This window comes from Camelus ferus, chromosome 30 (assembly GCF_009834535.1).
Source record: "Camelus ferus isolate YT-003-E chromosome 30, BCGSAC_Cfer_1.0, whole genome shotgun sequence".
Taxonomy (NCBI): Eukaryota; Metazoa; Chordata; class Mammalia; order Artiodactyla; family Camelidae; genus Camelus; species Camelus ferus.
In genome coordinates this window covers 17236105-17260642 of record NC_045725.1, presented here as the reverse complement: position 1 = coordinate 17260642, position 24538 = coordinate 17236105, and positions in this window count along the sequence as shown.

Below are 24538 nucleotides of genomic sequence, written 5' to 3'. Positions count from 1 at the left end.
ACTCCAATAAACAACACCTGTCCACCCAAGCAGCTCTTAAAAGGCCACCACAGTGGCTGGCTCCCTTTCACCAAGACTGGGAGGCACAGGACCTCACCCATTTGGCCTCAGAACGTGGCTCTACAAAATATGCTTCCTGCTATTGTTCTGTGGTCCCTCAGCATCCATGCGAGGGAGTCGCAAAGAGAAATCTGTTTTGACACGATGGTGCTAATTGTCTCCAAAGTAAAACATTTTTATTATGACAGCTAATTTGAAGAACTGCGGAATATGCCCCAGAATAGACAGCTGAAAAATCATTATTGGAATGAGTATTTTTATCCTACTTCCCCTTATGGAGGGAGTCAGATCTAAGAGGCAAAATCTTGAACGGACTTAAAAACAAAAGACAGCATTATCTCTAGATGAAGAACTGCTTAACGAATGAAGAGTCAGAAATGGCTGTCACCTGCTCACAGGGCTACTCAAAATCCCCCACCTTCCCACCTCTGTGCCTCATATGCAACGTTAGCAGAGCTGTTTATAAAAACAGTTAATACTACAAATGCTTACATCTTTTTTAAACACAATTATTTCTTGTGTACAGAGCAATGAGATATTCAAAAATACCTATAGTTAGCATTTGCTCTTTTTAGCTTTGAGGTATAGTTCACAACTTAAAAGTGTATTTATAGAAATTGTACAACTTGATAATTGGATATATGTATACACTGAAATAATCACCACAATCAAGCTGATTACCACTGCCATTACCTCAAATAATCATCTTTTCTTGAGTGTGCTGCCAAGAGTTCAGATGGACCCTCTTAACAAATGTCAAGTAGACAGTATTATTAACTATAGTCACAGTGTGACACATCAGATGGTCAGAACTTAGTCATTTTAACTAAAGCTTTGTACCCTTTAACCAACCTTTCCCCATTTCCCCCTCCCCACCAGCCCCTGGCAACAACCATTCTACCCTCCGCTTCTATGAGTTTGACTATTTTAGATTCCAACATATGAGAGATCATTACATAGGAGATCCTTACAAATCTGTCTTTCTGTGTCTGGCTTATTCCACGTAGACTAGAAGCAACCTAAAGAATGTCTATTCTGAGCACCTAAACTTGCAAGGAAAGATGATAAACCCAACAGAGGAAAATTGATGTGTTCAAAGGAAGGAACTCATCTTGGCAGAACAAGGGTTGCCTCTCATCCTTGCTTCTCACCTAGTGGTTAATATTACACAGCACCATCTCATAGTGATCTCACAGCATCATCTCAGTCTACACAAGGGAAAGATCCAGTTTTGGATAGTTTTCCTCCTACCTCTCTTGAAAGGACTCTCAACAGCATTTACAAGAAGGGAAATTTCCTATCTCTGTCGATTCATCTTTCCAGTAAGGCCCACTGACCAATGTCTCTGAGGGAGATACCACAAGGACTCCCGTAGAGTTGGGAAGTTTCTACTGCTGGATCCGGGACATCAGAAAACTGGGTGGGGTCTGTGTTGATCTCAGATAGTTCAACAGAGTTGTCACAGGTCTGAGCACTGTATCCATACACAACTACATTAAAAAAGCAGGAAGTGGGAAGTAACACAGGGAGCGGGGGAGTTTCTTTCCTTATACTTTTTTTTTCCAGGGAGGGGAATCTTTTTCAGGACCTTCCAGCAAACTTTGTGTGGGCTACTCACCATCACTTAGTTCTACGTCTGCTCAGACTTGCGGTGGGAACGGCTTTCCTTCCAAGATCACAATGGAAGAGAATAAAACTTCTAGAATGGGACTGTAAGGACCTCTAGAAATTTACTCCTCGGTAAAAGCAACGAGACCACTGGCCTTCTGTCGTCAGAAATATTCCTAAATGAGAGAGGAATAAGATGCTGGCCTTCCTATACTCTAGTTCTTGGATTTCCTCACAATGCCTCTTCAGCTTAAAGTTTGTATCCTTATATTTGTATCTAGAACTGATTAAGGCAGATGGGAAGTTTTGATGAATTGCCATCAAAACTTCCCAGCTATTTATTAATAGTACTTGATGTTCTGAGATCGTCACAGGGTAGCTTTTGATACCCAGAAGCCTGGCTCTTTTCATCAAAAACCTTGTCTCTGCACCTATTGTCTTTATAGCACATTTAAGGAACTCATTTTGATGCACTGAAGCTGAGAATTGATCCTTTGTTCCTTTCTCAGACATCTTTGCTTTAAAGCCATGAGAGGGCTCTGGAGCTTCCAATATGCAGAAAGGGGGTTTTGATGACAGAACACACTGGTTAAGAAAGCAGAGTAGGTAACGCCTTGACATTGTTTCATGTTGCATCTGATACAAAGTAGGGATATCTGGAACCATTCTGTCCAGTCTTTGTCTTGGTTTCCTGCCATTTACACCCACGGCAGTTCAAATAACTGAAATAAAATCTCATCCAGGAAAGGAAGCATCCCTAATTCGAGCAGATCTGGAAAGAGATAGCTACTAAACATTTTGATCCGGGAATTGTCATGATCAAAACAGTGTTTTATGAAGATTCATCTCTCCTAGGTAAGAAAAAGCCAGAAGTGTTAACGTTCCTATTAAAACATGAGATTTTAAAATGTATCTGTGTCAGTAAGCCATCTTTCATGGGTAGTACCACTCAATTGCATTTAAAACACATCTTTCAAGCATTTATGGAGGTGTTTTAAAGTGTCTGTCTCCTGGGTGGAATTTTTCTCATTTGTTTAAAGACCTTGGTCTTCCTAATGGATTCCAGAGGATATTCGAGCAGGTAAGTCAACATTTCCAGCTGCCTACTGGTGCTGTCAGTGTCTGACCCTCCACCTGTATAGAACAAGGTTGTTTCTCATGAAGAGCAGCCTCTTACCCTCTCAAGGTCTGTGAATAGAACCATCCCATCACCTCAAGGTGATCATTGACTCAGCTCTCTTCTAACTGCCCACACCCAGCAAGTCCATCTTGCTTCCAAGGTGTGAAAGACATCTATCTCTGCCTCTCTATTCACAGCCCTAATTCAGTCTTTGGTAGTTGTTGAATATGCCGCCACCTCTCTCCCTTTATAACAGGCTGTGTTGACCACCAATAGATATTCTGATGTACAGCCTTGAGAATCTTTCTTCTTTCAAAGCTCTTCCCTGGTTCCATGTTACTTACAAAAATATGTTAGAAATGAATGGCTAAATCTAGGTATCTGGATGGGTATGTGTGCTTTAAAAGCAAGTTATTTTATAAAGATGAAGTCATAGGTGAAATAGATTTAAAAAAAAAAAAAAACCCCAAAACAGAGGACTCCTAATGAAGCCAGGAGAAATAGCATGGAATCTTCCCAATCAGATTTCCACTGGGGACCTCCGTCCCTCCACAAACCCTTTAGGGAAAACCTGAGTCATGCCTAAGAACCATATTTTGAAAATCACTGGTTTCCATATTTTATGATTTTCTTCTCATTTTCATATTCTATGATTAATGCATATAATCTCTAAAATACAACCATCTTCATAATTCCTATACTTTTAAGACCTAGCTACAATGCCCCCAGTGCTGAACTTTCTAATGTGCTATAATCTCCCCTCTATTTATTTAACTCCCTCAACTAGCTAGCATTTATTAATCTTGTGGCAGTTTTCACCTTCTATCTTGGGACAGACTGAAAAGTTCCCTGGAGCCAAGAACCTTGCTAATCCATCTGATAGAAAAGGACCTTCAGACTAGGAAGTGATTGATTTAACTAAACTAAATAGAATATAACCTTTGGGCATATCCCGGAATGCATCAGAGATCAAGGAAGGCTTACCCTGCTCCTCCACAATTTGGAAAACATTTTAATTAAGTGACTATGAGGTGACTCAGCAAAAGCAGACTGGCCCCTAAATAAAAACGAGATGTTCTTTGACCAAAAGTATAATGATGGGAAGTTAGAAGAGTCCGTAAAACCAACTTCAATTCTGACACCCATTGCAAGCTCAGAGGCCTCCAAGACCACACTGGGATTTAATAGCTCACCACAAAGACTCATAAAACTCACTGAAAGCATTTATATTTACAGTTATGGTTTACTACAATGTGAGAGTACAGATTATATCAGCCAAAGCAAGAGATGCGTGGGGCAAAGTCCAAGAAAGTGCCAAGCACAGAACTACCAATTTTCATCTCCTAGTGGAGTCACAGACAGCACTACTTTTCCCAGCGATGATGAGTGATAATATGCCTGGAGTATTCCCAGTCAGGGGAGCTCATTGATACCCAGAGTTTTTACTGGGGCTCCATCACACAGGCATAGTTGACTGCTCACTGCCTGATCTCAGTTTCTAGTCCCTCTGGAAGTCAAGCTGGTATTATGTGACCCAAAGTCCCCACTCTAAATCACATTGTTAGACTATATAATGAGGCCAGCCCCCCAGCTTAAATCACATTTTTAGATTATCTAGTGTGACCCCAGGCTTTCAGGCAAACAAAGATTTTCCAAGGGTTTAGACATTATCTTCCAGAAGCCCAAGGCAAAGGTCTCAGCAAGGTTAAGTTCTTTACTACACAAATGGCAAGTGGATAGCTGGAAGATACAAAGGGAAAAATTCTTCACCAGAAGCAACCACTTTCACAGCTCTGAGATGCAACTACTTGGAATGGGAGGGGAATGGTGGAGGGTGAGCATTCCAAACTGCACCTTCTGGTTAGGAAGGCACCAAGGTAAAACGATACACCAGCTCCTCGAAAGTGGCCATTTGGTTTCTTCCTTAGTGAATCGAAAATATTCTTTCTGGTTTCAATCCCAAGGATGTTGGGATGACAAAAGATTGGAGGGAACTTGGTATAGTTGCTTCCAACCCAAATCCCACTGTTGGGCTGCACCCCACAGGCCGGCAAGCCTTGGAGCTGCCCAGCCTTGAGACTGAAGAAGGAGCATCACTGGTTTACTCCACAGTGGACAAGACATGGCAACAGCCTCTGCCACTCAGGGAAGAAGGAGGCTACCATTTATTGGTGGAACTGACATCAGACGGGCTTAGTTACCAGAAACTAATTAAGCCCTATAATTAAGAGGATTGGGTAGTCATGTGAGTGAAGTAGGGACTGTTCAGACAGCAGGAGAACAGCCTATTTTGGTCTCTGAGTACGACATTAGGATGCTTTGCAGGAAACAAATGTCCTTCCCTTTGGCGACTGACGGCTCTACTGGCTGGGGGAAGGAGGACAAGCAGTAAGCCCCATCAGAGCCCCCAAATCACACAGCTATAGCTCATTAGCAGGATGCTTCCCATGCAGACATCTTTCTTAAGGCACAGCAAAGATGGACAGCGGAACAGATTATGCTAGGTTCCTGCCCATCTGCACAACCAGTTCATTACTATACTTATCTCTGGTGATGCTCCCTTCCTGGAACTGGTCCTCTATCTGCATTCTTTAGGCAGTTAGGGGGAAGGTCAAAGGTTCTTCTTGAATCTTTTGGGCCTTGATTTATTTCAGCTCAAAATAATCCCACATGCCCAAAAGACATTTTGGAGGGGTAAATTGGGAAACCAGGCACCATCTAGACTTTCCCTTTCCTTACACGAAGCTTCTCTCTGGGATCACTGTTCCCAGCATGCTACTGCTAACTCAATCAAACATTAACTTTGAACATTAAAAAAAAAAAACCTTCATTCTCCAGTCTTTTTTTTCTGACAAGCCTCCCCTGGGACACTTGGGTAAATCTGTGACTCCAAGTAGAAGAGGAGAAAGGGGGCACTTCTGTAGGCTCTTTGCTTACCTGGCAGTGAGTGATGTCTACATTCTAAATGCCAGCAGAACTGGTGATAGGAAGCTGCCTGCCTGCACGGTCTGAACCCTTGGCCTGTGCCTAAATTAATGTTTGAGAGGCCACCATGCCCCCGAGTTGTGATGTGCTATCTTGAGCACCAAAGTTGTGGAACAGATAAATCCTTCAAGGCAAAACCACCAACAAGCAATACAAAATCAATCCACAAAGATTTCCTGAGCACCATGGTGGATACTCTTTTAAAAACTCATGAGACATAGAAAAGAAACTTATGGTTACCAAAGGGGAAGGGGTGGGAAGAGGGATGAATTAGGAGTTTGGGATTTGCAGATACAAACTAATATATATAAAAAAATAAACAACAAGGTCCTACTGTATAGCACAGGGAACTATATTCAGAATCCTGTAGTAACTTATACTGAAAAATATGAAAAAGAATATATATAAATGTATAACCGAATTACTAGCTGTACACCAGAAACAAACAGCATTGTAAATCAACAATACTTCAATTTAAAAAATAAAATGCAGAATAGATAAACAAGATTGTACTGTACAGCACAGGGAAATATATACAAGATCTTGTGGTAGCTCACAGTGAAAAAAAATGTGACAATGAATATATGTATGTTTATGTATAACTGAAAAATTGTGCTCTACACTGGAATTTGACACAACATTGTAAAATGATTATAACTCAATAAAAAAAGTTTAAATGAATAAATGAATGAATGAATGAATGAATGAATGAATGAATGAATAAATAAATAAATAAATAAATAAATAAATAAATAAATAAATAAAAAAGGGGGGGGGGGAAATACCTCATGGAATAAAAATGGAGAAGATACAATTTTACTAAATGACATACTGTAGATTATGACCCAGTGGGAAGTTCTTTATGGGGGGACAATATGTCCCCACTCCTTTGTATTTCTGGAGATAGTGACCTCCCTTAGAGAGTACTTCTGGCCTTTCAGTGCTTCTTTATGGTGTGACCAAGCTGACTGTATTGCAGAAATGGCAGAACTCAGCTAAACCTCCTATATCTTTTACAGAAATCTGCCTTCTCTTTGGAGACCCTGGTCTACATTGGCCTACAGTAAACGTAGCATTAAAGATTCAGCCCCTGGAAGCCAGGACTGCAATTTTCCAACTCATTCCAAGACCAGATAGGTATGTTTCCTTCTGGGATCCAGTATAAGGCAGCCCTCTGTCATCTGGAGGAGGTGGGTTTCCCAAAGAGGTTTACTTGGATTAAAGATGAAATGTGACTTCTGGGTATAGATCAAAAAACCAAAACAAAGCAAAAGCAAAAACACCAATTCAAAAAGATACATGTACCCCAGTATTCACAGCAGTATTACTTACAACTGCCAAGACAGGGAGGCAACTAAAGTGCCCATGAACAGGTGAATGAAGATGTGGTATTACATGTACAATGGAATACGACTCAGCCATATAAGAACGAAGTTTTGCCATTTGCAACAACATGGGTAGACTTGGAGGGTATTATGCTAAGTGAAATAAGTCAGACTGAGAAAGACAAATATTGTATGACATAATTTATGTGTGGATTCTAAAGAATACAAAGAACTAGTGAATATGACAAAAAAGAAACAAACTCATAGACATAGAGAACAAACCAGTGGTTACCAGTGGGGAGAGGGCAGAAGGGAGGCACAAGATAGGGTTAAGGGACTAGGAGGTATAACTATTATATGTAAAATAAGCTACAAGGATATATTGCACAAACACAGGGAATATAGCCAATATTTTATAACAATAGACTATAACGTTTAAAAACTGTGAATCACTATACTGCACAGTATTAAGTTACAGATGTACATCAACTATACTTCAATTAAGTAAGATAAAACATGTGTCTCCTGACTCCTGTTCCTTCTTAATTGGTTCTGAACGCCAATGGGGAAAGTAGGATGGTTACTTTGAAAGTCCCTTCCAGGCGCAATGGTATTCCACTATCATAAAAGCTTCACCAGATCTAAGGAGAGATCTTTTCCTAGTAAGTTTCGCAGCATTACATCAACAGCCCCTCCACCTCCTCCTGCTGTTACTTCTCTATGGTGGTTTTGCTGCTGATGCTGTTTCATTATTTTGCCACGCTGAGTTGCCTCTGGTTCCACTCAGAAGACCACAGCTCCTTCAGTTAGCAGTGCTCAAGCCTGCTGCCTCTCCAAGGCAGCCTCTTAAATGGAATCTCTCCCGGATAGCTCTTCATTTTGATTGGAACAGGAAAATAAACACCAACAGATGATCACAGCTGTGTCTGGCACAACCATCAAATGAGTGATCCAGGAGTGTTTTAATTTTTCTGGATTCCCAAAGATATTTTTCTTCTGTTTTGTATCGCCCAAGCCCTGCTTTCAGCAGGCAGCTCACTTAGGAACAAGCCAACAATGCGTCCCCTTCTCATCCCTCTACCACTGACGATGCATTAAAAATTCAACTGCCTCTTTTTAGTGAACAATTATCTCACTCATTGGCTTGATTCACTGATCTCTTAATGACAGATTTCCTGCTGTTTCCTTTGAATGTTTAAAATATGAAACAACCCTGTCCTGTCAAGCTGAAAACTGTGGCTGAGTTTTTAGTAGCTGTTTCCAATAAATAATTTCAAGGGGTTTCAAATTATCCATCATCTGACAGCTCTTGGGAAGATTTTCTCATCTCCTTCAGGCATAAAAAGCCATTTCTAACCACCACGATGTCCCACTGATTACCCCCAGTGATTTTCAAAATCGGTTCCATTCTTCTGAAAGAATCTGTCTCTCCATCAATCCTGAGGGGTGCTGAGAATAAACACACGCCCAGGAGGAAGGGCTGTTATGTGACTGTCCTCCCCCGGCTAGGGTGACTCAGTAAACGGATTATAAAGATTAGAACGGGATGCTGATCACATTTATTCAGCACTTTACGAAAAGATGCTCGTGTTAGCATGAGAGATCTAGGATGCGGAGTGTGCCATTTCTGACAGGAGGAGGCAGAAGCAGGATCTTCACTTTCATCAAGAAACTGGAAGACATCCTGGTTGGAAAAAGAGAGTCACCAGGGAGGTTTGTGCTCTAGCTACCTGTCCCCGTAGTTTTCTGGCTCCTTTCTTCCCCAGGGAAGAATGGAAAGGACTACAAACCGAGGAGAGTTAGAAAGGAATGCAGTCTTCAAGTCATTCCTAGCTGGTGGGGAAAGACTAGACGAGCAGATAGCCTCTGTAGCAGGGAACGAGTCCTAAACAATCAAGAAATAAGCTTCACTCGGAGAAGTTACAGGACCAGAAAATGCAATCTCTCCTCATCTTCATGCTCAGAGGACCTGAGGTTCAAGGTCCAAAATCCAAAGCTGAGAAGGGGTGGAGGAAGACAGGTGAGGACCAATTCTAACCCTAGGAATTAATACTGATTCCAGGACACAGATTCTGAATATTTTCAAAAGCAGTTTATTATAAAGTTGAAAAATAAGATCAAGGTTGGCTTCAACTTTGATGGTTCAAGTTAGCAAGAAAAGATGCCAGTAATACCTCTGCTTATGTTTCTTTGAAACTCGTGCTATGTATAAGATATTGAAGTTTTTTTTAATATTTCTGTGCTTAACTTTTAAGTTTTTTTTAATTTAAGGAAAACTGTGCTATTAGACAAATAAATAAACCTATGAGCTAAGTTCTAGGGGTTGTAAGTAAAAATAAAAAGTGTTTTCTGGACCCAAAGAGCTCACAAACTAATTGTAGAAATACTTCTATGACATGCCCTAATGAACACAATAGGTAGGCTAATGAGATTCTGCCACTTTTCTTATCACCACCACCTCTGAAGAAATAAAAATAAAAGGGTCCTCTTCCAGGATTCTCTATCTCACCATCTACCTAGCAATGCAAACTGGAGACCTAATGGTCATCAAACCCTCACCCACCAAATATCATCTCATCTTGTGTCTATGGATATGACCACCTGACAATATTTGAAGACTGTAGATTTCCCTGGAGCAGCCCCCATCACCATCACCCCACTTCTCTACTTTAGATGGTTGTCTGGGTAACAAAACAGCTTCTGAGAGCTCTGCCCACATGCACTCTGGCACCCCTCTAACCTGCCCTATGGACTGGAGCCAGAGTCATCCTTCCAAGATACAGATCTGACTGTGTCACCACCACCACTACTCATGTCTCACCATTGGCCAGGAATTCCTCTTCCCCTTCATCACACAATCCCCTGTGGGGCTGTGCTCCCTGCCACGGGGCTTTTAAAACAAACTAGCCAGTTCTTCTGCCCTCGCCCTTTGCTCTTCATCTTGCTAACTCTTATTCATCCTTTAGAACTGATCAAATAATACATTCTCACTTTGTTTAACCTCTGCCTCACAGTAGGTGAAATTTTACATTCATTTATGTGATTACTTGATTAACAGCTTCCTCCAAGCAGACTAGTATAGGGCTTGACTCATAGTAGGCATTCAAGTAGTTGTTGGATGGATGAGTTGATCAAAAATTAAGATGTGATTGCAAAATGAGATTCACAAATAAAAGTGGTCAAAGAAAGATTTACACAAACAGCCTTTGGGGTTGGGCCTTGAAAGGTGAGTAGAAGTTCATTAGAAGATGAAATAATGCAGAGTACTCGGGACTGAAGGAGTGGCCTGAGCAAACTTTGTGAAAACATACCATGTATTTCACAGCTGGCACCGAGAGGCAGTGGAGTGACCTGAGGTGTGGGGACAGGATTAGGCTTGAGCTAAGTGGAGACGAGCAGGGGAAGTCTGGATTTATTCCCGGGAATGATGGGGACATGCTGAGTGTTAACCAAGGAGTGGAATAATCCAGAACACAGAGGGAAGAAAGACTGGAAAGAGCAGATCCTACAGGCAAGAGACCCATTAGGTGTCTGATAAAGACTTACTCTAATATGGTAACTAAAGGAATAGAAGTGCAGAGAAAGGGTCCAACATGAGAGCCTTTTAGACAGTCAGTGGGACTCAGTGGCTGAGTGCTGTCAGGGGTTGAAGGAAGAGAAAGGAGAACAACTTACTCTCCATCTTTAAGCAACTGGTAGATGGTATTGTGATCAACTGAGACAGAGGCCTCAGAAAGAAGTTTAGACACAGCAGAGTTAGAAAGCCAACAAATAATTTCATATTGGTGTCTGTTGGATATCCACACAGAGATGTCCATCAGACCACTGGACACCCAGCTATGGTCCTCAAGGGAGAAGTCGTGGATGTGAAGGCTGGGGGTGCAGGTTGCTGTGTCAAGCACATCACAAGGTACACCCAACCCAGAGATGGCCAATGGGCTTCAACTTAGGTAACTGTTCCTACACATATGCAGTTAATGCTGTGATAAGGTATGAAGTCTGATTCTGAAGCCACATATGAGCTTGGTGGGAAAGAAGTTTATAAACAGTTATCTATGTCGGCTGTAAGCACTGAGTCAAAGCAATGCTTGCTATTTATTACTACAAACTCAGGCCAAATTGAACAAATACAGTTATACTGTGGTAGCTAAGAGCCCAGGGCTCTACTAAGTACCCAGTCTCGTCTACACTCAAGTAGCCTTTTCAAAGTCCAAAGCTGGGAACTCTTCTCTGTCCCAGTTTCCTCATTTTAAAGTGGTGAATGACAGTAGTTCCTACTTCATGGCACTGAAGGAGGTATAGTGTTAACATTTAGCCCTCAAATGGCCATATAGTAAATGCTTTTTAAATGACAGATTATTTTATTGTTTTTTATACTTACCCACATGTCATTAAAATTAAAGTTTAATTTCAAAAATAAATATACCTACATTGAGATGTTATGTGCTGGTATCAGGCAATGGAATGGTGATACAAAGATAAATTTTCACAAATACCTTCAAGGAGCTCGCTCACCTTATACTAAAGGTGGTAGCTGTTTGGTGGAAACTAAGAGGCAAAACAGGACAAACACCGAAGGACAAATAAGATGGGCAACTACAAACGGACAAATAAGATGACAGCTACTAATATCCCGCCAGGTACTAACCAGTGCCCACATCCCAGCTTAGCCACAGTCAGTACTTCTGCAAAGCTTAGAATGTGAGCCTACTTTTTCCAACTTGCATGCAATTTAGGGGGCAAGTCTGGTCCTTCGGGGGGAGAGAGTGCTGGGGTTCCGTGTCTCATTACCGCCCTAGTCCAGGTGTGTCTTCCTACATTTAAACAATTAGATACCGTTTCCTGTTTTACGTTAGATTCAGTAACATAGATGGAGGTATTAGAGTTCCAAAGGTTATGTTAACTTGTCCAAGGATACAAAGCCACAGGAGATTTGAATAAAGATTATGTAACTTGAGTTTGCAGGACAGTGTTCAGTGCAGCCTGGATAACTTTCTTTACACAGAGGTCATGGGGACCTTAAAGTGACAATTACCTAAGGATGATCTAAGCAGGGATGGAGAGATGGAATTCTGGCATGTTTTCTGAAATATTTATAAGCTTTGAAGAGTTTTACTAACATAGGATAAGTGGATGACGTCAATCTCTTTAAGTAGCTATTATCTGTGAGAATCTACAAAATCCATTTACTCACAGAATTTGGAAATTAAAAGGATCTTTGCAGTCATGTGGTTTCACCTCCCATACCACACGGAAGCGTCTTTTTGTAGCAGCTGTCTGACTTTAGGAGGACATAATGTTTCCCCAAACCCTACCATCTCACAAGGGGAGGACATCCTAGAAATCATCTGATCCAACCCCTCAATTGATAGGTATGGAATTTAAGGCCTGATGTGTCCAGGTGACACATTCAGGGCCATCTACCACTTGTCTCCAGAGGTAGGCCAGCAAGCAGACCATTTAGATTCAAACTCTACTGCCTCAATTTAAGATCTTAAAATAAAAACAACAACAACAACAACAACAACAACAACAACAATAATGAAACAGTTCAAAGATCACACTTCTATTACTCATTTTTAACAAGCAATTTGGAAAACGCTGTTTGGGACCAGGAGGCTGTAAGAAAAAAATATGGAATTCCAGCTTTAAAATGCACTCAAACACTTTGGTAACTCAATATCCTACTCCTTGGAAAACATTTCTGACTTTTGACAGATTCAGAGTCATGCCAACCACAGGAAGAGTCTAGCTGAAGGCCTGGCTGTACTGATGGCACTATCCTGAGTGTAGACAAAACTGTGAATAGCTTGCCTAGTCAAGCTGTGTAAGCACCCAATAGGAAACATGTCTATTCCTTGTTTAACTGCCCTTTGGGGCGGGATAGAGCCAAATGTCAGGGATAAAAAGTAAGACATGTCCATGGTACAGACACATTCTCCCCCATCCTCAGCCAGGGGACGATCATTCTGCCCATGCTCCAGTTTTAGAAGCTAAGGCTGAGAAAGTTACTCCAACTTGCCCAACATCCCAAATTAGTGGCAGAACCTGAATTTTGGCAGAGAGTAGCAGTTAGTCTCTAACTTAGTGGGCTGGAGTCCAGCCTCTTGTAAAGCATTTTAAAGTCAGATACGCTTGGAAGAAAAGGAAATGGAGACCTACATCCTGAATTTCAAAGTATACCACCATTCTCCTCTCCACCCGGGGGCTCACTGAAATGAGAGTCCTATCGGTAAGTGGGCATGTCTCTTCCCCACTACGACGGGCATTCGGCCAGCCCTCTTCCCAGCGCTGTCTGGACAGAAGCCTCTGCAGTAGCTCTTCAACAACCAGGAGTCGTCATGCGTTCAGTTCATCAGTGCCGAGGGACATGTCAAGTTGAGCTTCCCCACTGCTAATTCCCATCAAAGTTCAGAGGCTGCCTGCTGACCAGAGACAGGGTGAAGTTCAAATTGCCTTGAGATATGCTTAGGCTGGCATTCACCATCTCCCACATCCTGGCTTGAATCTCCTATTTCACGTTCTGCCCAGTCATCACATTTTCCAAGCCTTCTGCTCAAGCTCAGGTGGCCTTCATCTATCTACAAACATATTTTGCACTATTTTATTCCACGTCCACACTTTTGCCAAGGCTGTTGTTTCCCCAGCCACAGTGTCTTTTTCTCTCTTATTTATCCAGATTCTATTCACCTTCCAATATCCAATTCCAGTTCTTCTTTCTCTCATTTGTGGGATAAGTAATTGCTGGTTTTATGTCAAGCCCTAAGTATAACCAGGTATGCAAGAGTGCTTTTGGGCTCCTATCCTAGTTGAGGGTGGGGGAAGGAGAAAGAAGAAACAGGAAAGCAAACCAACATGCAAAGACCAGCTACAAAATTTGCCATGAAGGGAGTCACCTACAATACAAAACAAGTGGTTTCAGTGGAGTGACTGTTCCCCACAGCAGTGGTCAGAGACCTCTCTGAAGAGAAGCCATCTCAGGTAGACTTAAGAGAGGAAAAAGAACCCGATGGCCTAGGAGCTTCCTGGTGAGCATAACAGGGTGTGCAAAACTTTGGATGGTAAGGACTTGGAACCAGGGTAAGAGTGGCAGAAAGGAGGTAGGAAATCCCATAAACATTATAGTCGGCAAGTCTACTTTCTCTCTGAATTTCTCTCTTACCATCTGTACTATCCATCAGGTTCTTTGACATAAACTGTCTACAATTGTCATTTGTCTTTAATCTTACCTCCTGACATAGGAAGCTCCGTGAGAGCAAGGACCCTGGCAGGCAGCCTGTATCCTGGTACTCACCAGCAATAAATGCCCATGAAATAGACTTGAACCGAGTTGAAGATTCCAGTTCCTTAGAGGCAGGGCTTTCTATGGTCCAATGTCACAGAACAGAGTCCAGCACATCATAGGTACAAAAAGTTTGCTGACTGACTGACTGATCCCCGCCTTTACTCTGGGAAAACTGATCTGTTTGCAGTCATTCTCACACTGGTGGGAAGACTCTACCTTCTAAGTCTTACTCCCTCCCGTACCTTCACATCCCTCTCAAGTCTCCACTGGTACCACATCTCGGCCGATTTCTCCCTGCTCTAGTCACCTGGACTCTGATCTAAAGATGAGTCCATGTCAGTAAAAAAATGTTAAACAACCCTACATGACACACACACACACACACACACACACACACACAGCTGGTTTAGTATGTTTACTTAGAAAATGTTCAAAAGTAAATGGAAAGAATTACAATATTTAAAAATTTAATATTGTCAAGGGTCAAGCCATTTTATTCCATAGAGAAAGCAATGTGATTGAATACACTTCATTCTATTTTTAAGCTCTTTGCTAAATACTTTGTCATACAGTGACTTAAAAGTCTGGGTCTAAGTTCGATTTATTCAATGGCCCCATTGCTAAAAGTGACATAACCTCAAGCTTAAGTTTAGGTGGAAGAAATACATCATTGGCTGCATTCGATAAACATTCTTCCCTCTTCCTCCCTCCTCCCCCCAGCGCAGCCACCAACTCTTCAGTTAGCAGATTCCTATTTCTTTTGCTCTCCATCAATTGCTCTTACAACCGAATTGCTAAGTTCCACGTTTTTTATATATTTAGACAAATGTGTTCAAGACACTCTGAAATGCTAAACTGGGTCATGTATTGGAAAATTGTTTCTATGCTTAATAATATAGATATGTTTAATTGTGACAAAATTTATAGGAAAAAGTCATAACAATAAAAACACTATGAAACAGCTTTCTTTTTAAACTCTCTCATCCACAAATTGGTGATGTTGATAGTGGTGATATTTTTGGTCTTTGTATTCTTTTGGGGGGGGAGGGGCAATCTCACTTTCTTACTCATTGTTTAAGGAAAAAAAAATTCACTTTACCTGACAGCAAAGGTATTCATTTTAATTTTATCTGCTTAGTAGCACACCATTCAATACCGTGAAAACAGTATTTCACCACAAAAAAGTGTCAGTCGATCTAGAACACATCTTTCTAAGAATATATACATATACATAGTATTTTCAAAAGTGGTGTAAATCCTAAAGTCCTTTGCCATAAGGTAGTTCACTGTGAGATACAGATTTTCATGGTAACCACACATCTTCCTTACACAGTATCAGAAGCACAATTATATTTTAAAAGGATCTGATATGTAAAATGAACTATATTGATGACATCCTACAACTGTGTGCACCTCAGGCTTCAACTTGTTTACTGAAATGTGTTGCTTATCAGTTGTGCAGTTAACAGACTTTACATGCGGGGTTCTCTAGACCTAGAACTTAACCTAGAACTTAAAACCCTATTTTTATTCCACTCAAAGCAGCTGCTCTATGAGTGGAGACACTTTGTTTTCCTATAAAGTACTGCTTCATATTAAATATATTCTTTCTGTGGAGGTGTCTCCTCTAGCATACCCTTTCTTTTTTGAATCACATATTAGTCCTTCATCTATTTCAATATTTAAACCTAATCCAACAAATACCATCAATACAAACTTGCTGACAATATATGTACTTTCCTTCAGCTCTACAGCAGACCTCCCATAGTCTATAATTAAAGATTTGTCTCTTGAAAACATCAGCAATGTTTTCTAATATATCCTCCAAGTATTCAGTGATAAATGAGTTTAGTTTGTGATTATTTTCTTTGCATTATATCAGACATTCTTGCCATAACAAGAATAATGAGAATTTCCCATTGGCACATGGCTTTTCACCTTTTTCACTCAGTAGTCTCAAATGGGGCTCCTTATGTGTGTGTTTCAGTTCAGAAAAATTTTGTAAAATACCAGGTGGCATCTATGACTTTAACATTTTCTGAACAAAATTATGGAAGTGTGTCTTTCATTTTCAGGGTATTTAACTCTCAAATGATGTGTTTGTTCCAGCTAGATACTGTAATTAACCAACATCTCCTTGCTCGGGTTGCTTCTAAGAGCTTCATTGTTTTTGATGTTCTGCAGTTTCCCTGTGATATGTATAGATTAGAGTTATGTCTTTCATTATTAATTGTGGAACATCACTGGCATACTGCTTCTCCTACATCCTCTCCTTTTGGAACTCTTATTAACAGATGTTGGACCTTCTTTTATCCATGCCTCAAAATCTTTGACATTGTTATCTTCTACCTTCCTATGAGATACAGTACGTAAATTCTTCAGATCCTTGCGCTCACTCATCCCTCTTTATCTGTATTTTAAGTCAATCAACAGGTTAATTTCAATGTTAACTTTTTTTCATTTCTAAAATCTAATCTGGTCCTTTTTCAAATTTCTTTCAACATAGCATCCTGCCCTTCTGTTTTTGATGCCCTATTTTCTGTCTAATAACTTTGAGAAAATTTAGCAGTCTCTATGATAAGTCTATTAAATGAAGTGACTTACTTGGGGAAGAGATTGGACAGAGTAGAATCTAACTGTTGCTGTTATCACTCCAGGTCATGAAGGGCTGTTTCCTTATGTAGTTCATAATTCTGACTTGTGAGCTCATTCAGTGAGGATTTGTCTGCAGAAATATTATGAAGTCTAGATTGAGGTTTCATCCCTCCAAAAAGTTTTTGTACTTTCTTTGCCAGTTACTCAAGCAACTTTCCAACAAGGGACTTTTTAATGTTTATATCTTTGTTAATACATACATTTGAGAGTTTGTAGATAACATAGAATATATAAATTTGAACCTCAAACCTGAATGATGGCATTTCTATATCTAGAAACTCTTCAGGGACATTAATTTCTGTCAAGACCCTAGAAAAATGTGAAAATTACTTGACATCTCCCTTGGACAGAGAACTTTTTCTAGTCTGCTACTATTTTGTACTAAAAGCAACCAGGACTCTTTGGAGGAATGGCCGGGGCAATGTAGGTATAAGATGAGCCTGGAACATCTTATTGTACAAGAAAGGAAGTGCTCAGAGAATAATGAGGATAGGTAAAAAAGACAAGAACCAGTTTTAAGGGCCTCATGCTGGCCAAATAGAGGACAATTTGAGCTTCCAAGTGATAATAATGGGCTATAACCCACAAAATTAAAATTCATGAGAGTGTACTATTGTAAATCAAAGAAAGAAGAGTTGTTTCTTACTAAATGCTAGCTAATAAACATAGGAATTATTCAGTTAGAGAGTCATCAATGAATGCTAAAACAAGTTGGTGAAATTTTGAGGACTAGGATATTTACTTAGCCTGAAAGTACCTGTCTCAAAATTACTATTTAAATACAAAGAGCAAAATGATAACCTTATAGTGGAGAAATCAGACACCATCTTAACCAAGAGATGACACTTATCACTAATAATAGGACAAATCAACTTCAAATGCCTCTGAACGTGGTGCACAGAAACATTCATATTAACATTTGTGGTATTCCTACCCAAAATGAATCCAGTCAGGAAGAAATACACAAATCCATATTGAGGTATTGTTTATAAAATAACTGGCCCATACTCATCAAAAATGTCAAAGTCAAGTAAAACCAAGGAGACCAAAGAGACATGACAACTGAACATCACATGTGATCCCAGATTGGATCCTGGAGAAGAGAATCTCGATCATATCAATATTCAGTTTTCATGAACTTGATCATCATAATAGGGTTATTGAAGAGAATTTCCTTGTTCTTCTGTAATAGTTGGTGACATATTTAGGTCTCACAGGGCAACATGTCTCCAACTTATTCCAATAGTTCAGAGAAAATGCTCACATATATACTTACATAGAATATGTATACATAGAATAGTAAAGCAAACTGAGAAAAAATGTAAACAGTTGATGAATGTTGGTAAAGGGCATACAAGAAATCCTTATTCTGCTCCTGCAACATTTTTTCAGTTTGAAATTTCACACAAAAAAAAAGAATAAAAGAATTCAGAAACTAAATAACATCAAGTAACATCATACTTCCATCCTTCTGAGTTCCTCTTACACTCCTGGGACACACACCTGAGTTTGGGCACCAGTTTCAAACCTCTGTGCTAACATCCATGAAACTTAAGTTTCTATTCTGAGGTTAAAAGTCTAAACAGAAGTCAGTAGTTGCTTCCTCTCCCCAACATTGTTTCATACAAGCTCAGCACAAAATCTGCTTTGGACCTCACTATTCTAAAATGATACAGTAGTAGTCACAGAGAACTCTTAGTGTTGGGCACTGTCCACGTGCTTTACCTATAACTCCTTAAGTGACATTTCTATGAGGTAGGTGACAGTATTACTCCAATGTGAAAACCGAGGCACAGAGATATTAAGTATCTTACTGATTCTTGAACTTCTAAGTGCCAGAAACAGAAGTTGAAGTTAGGCAGCTCTATTCTGGAGTCAATTCTTTCAGACACCACATACCTTGTGTCTTCAAATATTCTGTTCTGTAAACCAGTGCAGGTGTGTGTGCCCTTCTCCTTTGTTCCCCTAGCTCTTAGCACACTGTGTGACACAAAGTAGGTCCCAACGGGCATTTGTTGAGTTGAACTGACTGCCATTCATTTTATGTTCTAATATCTTATGTTGTTACTTACAATAATAGTTTGGAATACATGCCGTTATTTATATAAATCTCATCCCAACTCATCTCAAGTTTCTGCCACTGAGGGTCCTGAACTAGATAAATATTCCTGAAATTATGTCTAGAAAACAACCTTCAGTTTAGACCTTTGCATCCATCTTTGGTCAACGAATCCCAATTGCCTGCAGACTACTGCCATGATACAGGTCCTCAGTGTCCTTCCACACTGGCCCTCCAAAGCATGGCTTTCTATCCACCAGCAGTCTGACAAGCCTATTCTAGGCACGCCTATTATTTGTCAAGTTCCTTTTGTAATGTTCTCTCTATATATAGATACCTGTGTGTAGAGCCTGTCCTCAAAGCGATAGTTCACATGGTTATGTATACTTTTAATATTTGAAAGCTGATTTGATTTCAAATATGTATCATTGAGTGACACTGCAGTAATTTCCCCTTATTTCAAAATCCGGCAGTTAAAAAAAATAGATCACTTTCTAGACAAGAACGTGTTTATTATCCTTAATATTCAAATGTGCTGTCTAAAAAGACCTGTTCTAACATGCAAGCACTAGCTGTTTGTTTATGGTAGTGATGTCATCAATATGGGTGCAGAAACCAATGAATGTCTCATAAAGTAACATCTGAGACACTTAGCACTAATGTGCAAGACAAAAAAAAAATCCTATATGGAAACAAGCAAAGAGCCTTCATCCTTTTCATTCAACTTATAGAGTTATCTCCTTAGTTTTTCTAGTATGTACACATTTTTAAACTAGAAAAGCTAAAACAAAAATTATATTAAGAATCACATTAGGTTAGGGAAAAAACAGTTATTCTTTTATTTCAGGAAACTTTGTGGTTGCAGTGCATTTTCTAAAGCATATTGCCCCTGGAGATGCTTAAAATGAAACAAAATAAACCAATGCTAGTCATCCTTCCCCACGTGGAGGAGCTGAGTCCTGCCCCGAGGAACTGTGTAACAGACTATGACAAGCTGAAAATCTCCTCATCTGTATGCATTTCTTTCCTAAATGATTTGAGGTAAAAGTGTCACTTCCAGAATTAGGGCCCAGGGAGGTGGACACAGTCTCTACCAGAAGAGGGTACATCCAAAGAAATGTTTAGATCTGGGGAAAGACTGACAAAAAGTGGATTTTGTGTTCAAGGTTAAAATTTGAGATACATGAAGGAAAAAAGACAAATTTATTCCAAGGCCTAGAAAGCCATCAGAAAGCAGCGGGACAGAAGAATTTGCAGAATGACTATCAAGTTTGTGAAGGAGGCATCCTCTCAAGCCAGGAAGGAGCAGGCGGTGGAATGCCTCTGAGTTTCTGGCAAGCCTGTGGGCAGCACGAGGAAGTGTCAATCACAGATGCTGGTGACCCACTCCTAGAGTCTGACACAGGGGCGGGAAGCACTATCCCAGACGAACAGACACTCGAGGCAGGGAAGCCTTTGCTGGGAGTATGGTGGGACCCAGGTACTGAAGAGCTAGGGAAAGATGAGAGACTCACAGAGGAGAGGGGCTGGAGCCCTGTTCTCATGGTGGTTCTATTTCACTGCCATTCCCAGCAGTTTGAAGGTCAGAAATTCCATGCTGCCTGACCTCGGGGGAACTTTATGATTAAATCCTGGGGTGATTCAAGAACTATACAATCCTTTGATACACAGTAACCCCTAGTGATGGAGATGCCCCAAGTAGTTTCATGGGAGACTGACAGGCTGAGCTGTGCATGAGGCCTTATCCAGTATGAGGGAAAACAGACCATCAGCATGCACATATTGTTTCCACAATACTATAGAAAGGCTATATAGACAGAAAGGTGAATCCTTCAAGGTAGATCTGCATCACGCACCTGTAACCAAGAGCTCTGCCATCTGCACACTCAGCCCTGATCATTCTCAGCATCTTAAAGGAAAAGCAGTCCCTGGAATGGAGGGCTCCCCAACATGAACAATATTAACTGTATTGCTCATACCCAGCGTTATGGAAGCAACGCTGGAGCTGTCCCAGGTGGACACCATCACAGAGCAGAGATGTCAATGTACAAGGGGCAAATTGCACCCCCTTACACCTCAGGAGGCAGTAATACATAGTCCTGCATGCGGTAAAGTCAAATTAAATCCTGCTCAACCCCCAGGCTTCCCGATATCAAATTAGAGTCTCCAGCCTCAATAACCCAATCCTCCAAAAGAAGTCTTTCAGCTCGCAACTGCAGTAGCAAATACTGATGCTGTAGCCCCAAGATGAACCACCGGCATCAGGTTTTCCCATCTGTCCAGCACTATCGTTCCATCTCAAGCAGAATCTCATTGGCCCAGCTTGCGGCCGAAGTCCCTGTGGTCCATTTGGTGCTGAGCAGCCTCGCAGGTGGCTTGACTTCCTTCACGGACAGTCCCTCACACAGGCTCCCCAGGCAGCTATACCCAAGGCGTGGCTCTCGCAGGCACCCACGCCGGTTGCCAGCCCCATCTCCCAGGCATGGCCTTCCAGAGGCTCAGGAAGATGTCCTCCCCTCATCCCCAGCCGACCATCTCAGCCTTAACCACGTGGTTCTGCTCTTTCCTTCAGCCTGAAGCCTCCGTTTCCTTCTCCTTTGGACTATCCAGTTCAACTGTACCAGACTTTTCATTTTTGTTCTCATGTAACTTGACATCTCGGCAGCTTTTAACAGAAGCTGGTCACAAGCTCTTGCTCCAATCTCTTTCCCCCATCAGCTTAAATGATGCTGCCCTCTCCCCGTGTTCCTCCCACCTTGCTGGCTGCTCTCAGCCTCCATTGCCAAGTCTCTAAGTGCTGGGATTGCTATCTACTTACTTTAATAAACAAATTAAGATTGCTCATTAATACTTGCTAAATACCATTTGTCCTAAGTGCCTGGCAGATTAGCACCTCATTAACTGTCCCAAGTCTCCATTTTCAGACTTCTTCCCTATTTTCAACTTTCTAGGTCATCTCGCCCAGTCTCATGGCCTTAAATATCATCTACTCCCCAACATCTCCCAGTTTGTGCATCTGCCCCTGTGTTTCCCTGGGATTCCAGATCTGTTAACCTAACTGCCTGCTCAGCATTTCCATTTGCACATCACGTTTAAAATTAAACTCTTCCCCTGCCCAGATATGCCCCTCCCCGCCCACCACCTCATCTCCTACAAGGCAGATGGCCAATACATGCATCCTAAGATGCTCAGGCCAAAAATGTGTGGTCATATTTGATTCCTTTCTCTCCCCAAAGAATTCCTCATCAGATCCTTTTGGGTCTACCTGTGGTCAGAAGTGGACTCTGACCCCTTGTCTTCACCTCTGCCATCCTAGCCTACGCCAGTATAACCTCTTCTCTGGATCCACGGAAGAGCCTTCCAACAGGCCTGCCTTCCTCTCTTGCCTTCCCATGGTCTGTTCTCTGCATAGCAGCCAGAGAGGTCAGAACCCTCCACCAGCTTCTCACCATGTATAAAATACATGTCCTACAGCGTCAAGGCCCGCAGTGAGTCTACCTCCATTATCTCCCTGGCCCATCCTCTCCGTCTCTCCTCTGACCACCCTGCTCTTCCCCAAGCAGGCCTCTGCTCAATTATTTCCTCAGAGAGGCTTTTCCACGTTGTCTAAGACAGCAGCTCCCTCTTCTTTCTTCCACTTCCCCTCACCCTGCAGTGGGCCTCCATCTCCACAGGTTTCGCATCCATGGATTCAGCCAAACATGGATGGAAATTTCCCAGATACAGAGGGCGGACTGTATTCATTGTACCAGGCCATTTTATATATAGGACTTGAGTATCACAGAGTTTGGTACGGCGGGGGCTCCTGGAACCGATACCCCTCGCAGATCCCGAGGGAGGATAGTACTTTATTCCTTCACTGTCACCGTCTCTTGACTTTCTTCTCCTCCTAATATCATGCTAGCTCTGCATTTGTTATGGTTCATATTGAGTCTCCCAATGGATTATAAGATATTCTTATTCACTGCTTTATTCTTTATTCTCAGTGTCTTAAAAAAAAGAACCTGGCACCCAGAATTTTTTAATGAATGAGTTGTTATTAGTAATTTCCCTTTTTGGCTTAAGCCAGTTGGAATTGAATCCTGTCACCAGAAAACAAAAGATTTGACTTAAAAAAGGAATGTTTGTTTGTGATTGCTTTTGGTGTTATTTAACCACATGAAAAAGGGATAATCCTAACCTAATTATAACTCCCATAACAAGCAGGGGTGTGCTAGGCAATCTCCTCCAAACAGACAGTGCTCTATTAAACTGGAAACTGGTGCATAGAGAGAACGAAATATCGAGTCATTCTGAAGGAACTGAACAATGTAAGTGATTGCTGTTTCTCAATAGGAGGTTCCAGTTTTTCCAACATCTCTAATTTAGGCTTTATAATTACAAGAGACGGGAAGACAGATTGTGGTTCACCACTTTAGCTTCTGATTCTTTAGGGTACCAGATTGTCAAGAAATCATCATTCATTTGCTCAACATATATTTAATGCCTTGGATTCAACTCTTCCCAGCTTATCTGAGAGCTTCTTGGTTTTAGCGCTGAAAGTTTTCCCAAGTCTCAGGAAAACTCCCAATCAGACCAGGATGTCTGGTCATCCTACAAAAATTAGTCTTAAGATTTGGGCCTGAGCAACAGGGTAAACAGTAGCGTCACTCACCCTGATAGAAACGACCTGGGGAGGAACAGGTAGGAGAACATAATTAAGACCTTTTTTGAGATGCATGCCAGGCATCCTAGTGGTAGTTTGTTAAATGAGTCCAAACTTGAAGAGGTCAGAGGCGGAGCTATAAGTTTTGGACCCCATCATCTTATTGACAATATTTTATAGTCATGTAATTGACTGATATTACCCAGGAAGTGAACATAATGAAGTATGTATAGACATCTCTTCTGAGGAGTTTTGCTATAACAGCAACTCTCCAAGTAGCTGCCTGAGTAGCTCACTAAACACTGCAGATACTGAAACAGGCTTCAGGTGGTGGGAAAAGTCATTTTATAAAATGCGGTGAAAGGCTTTTTCACTGAAAGACTATAATATCCAAAGCCAGCATCCCCAATTTTAGCTTTTCATCCCATCAAGTCACGCAATTTTCTAAACAAAATCAATGGTTCATGGTCCCAAGTGGGCTCTAAAGACGCCAATACAACTTCTACCAACATATCACCAAGATAGCCATCAAGACAATCTCTTTCAAAAGATTCACCACAACTTTGGAAACCAAGACTGTCGGAAATCATAAAAACAGAATGTGAGAGGAATTGACACTAATTATTAAGCAGACAGAACCAGAGCAGAGAAAACTCACGTAGCGCAGCTCGACTTGGCTTCAGGAAACAGGTAACTTGAGAAAAGGCACTTGTGACTTCTGGATAAAGACCGCAGAGAGAGCGCCAGCATTTACTCTTGTTCCCTTCTGAATTTTTACTGAAACTACAGGACGGAT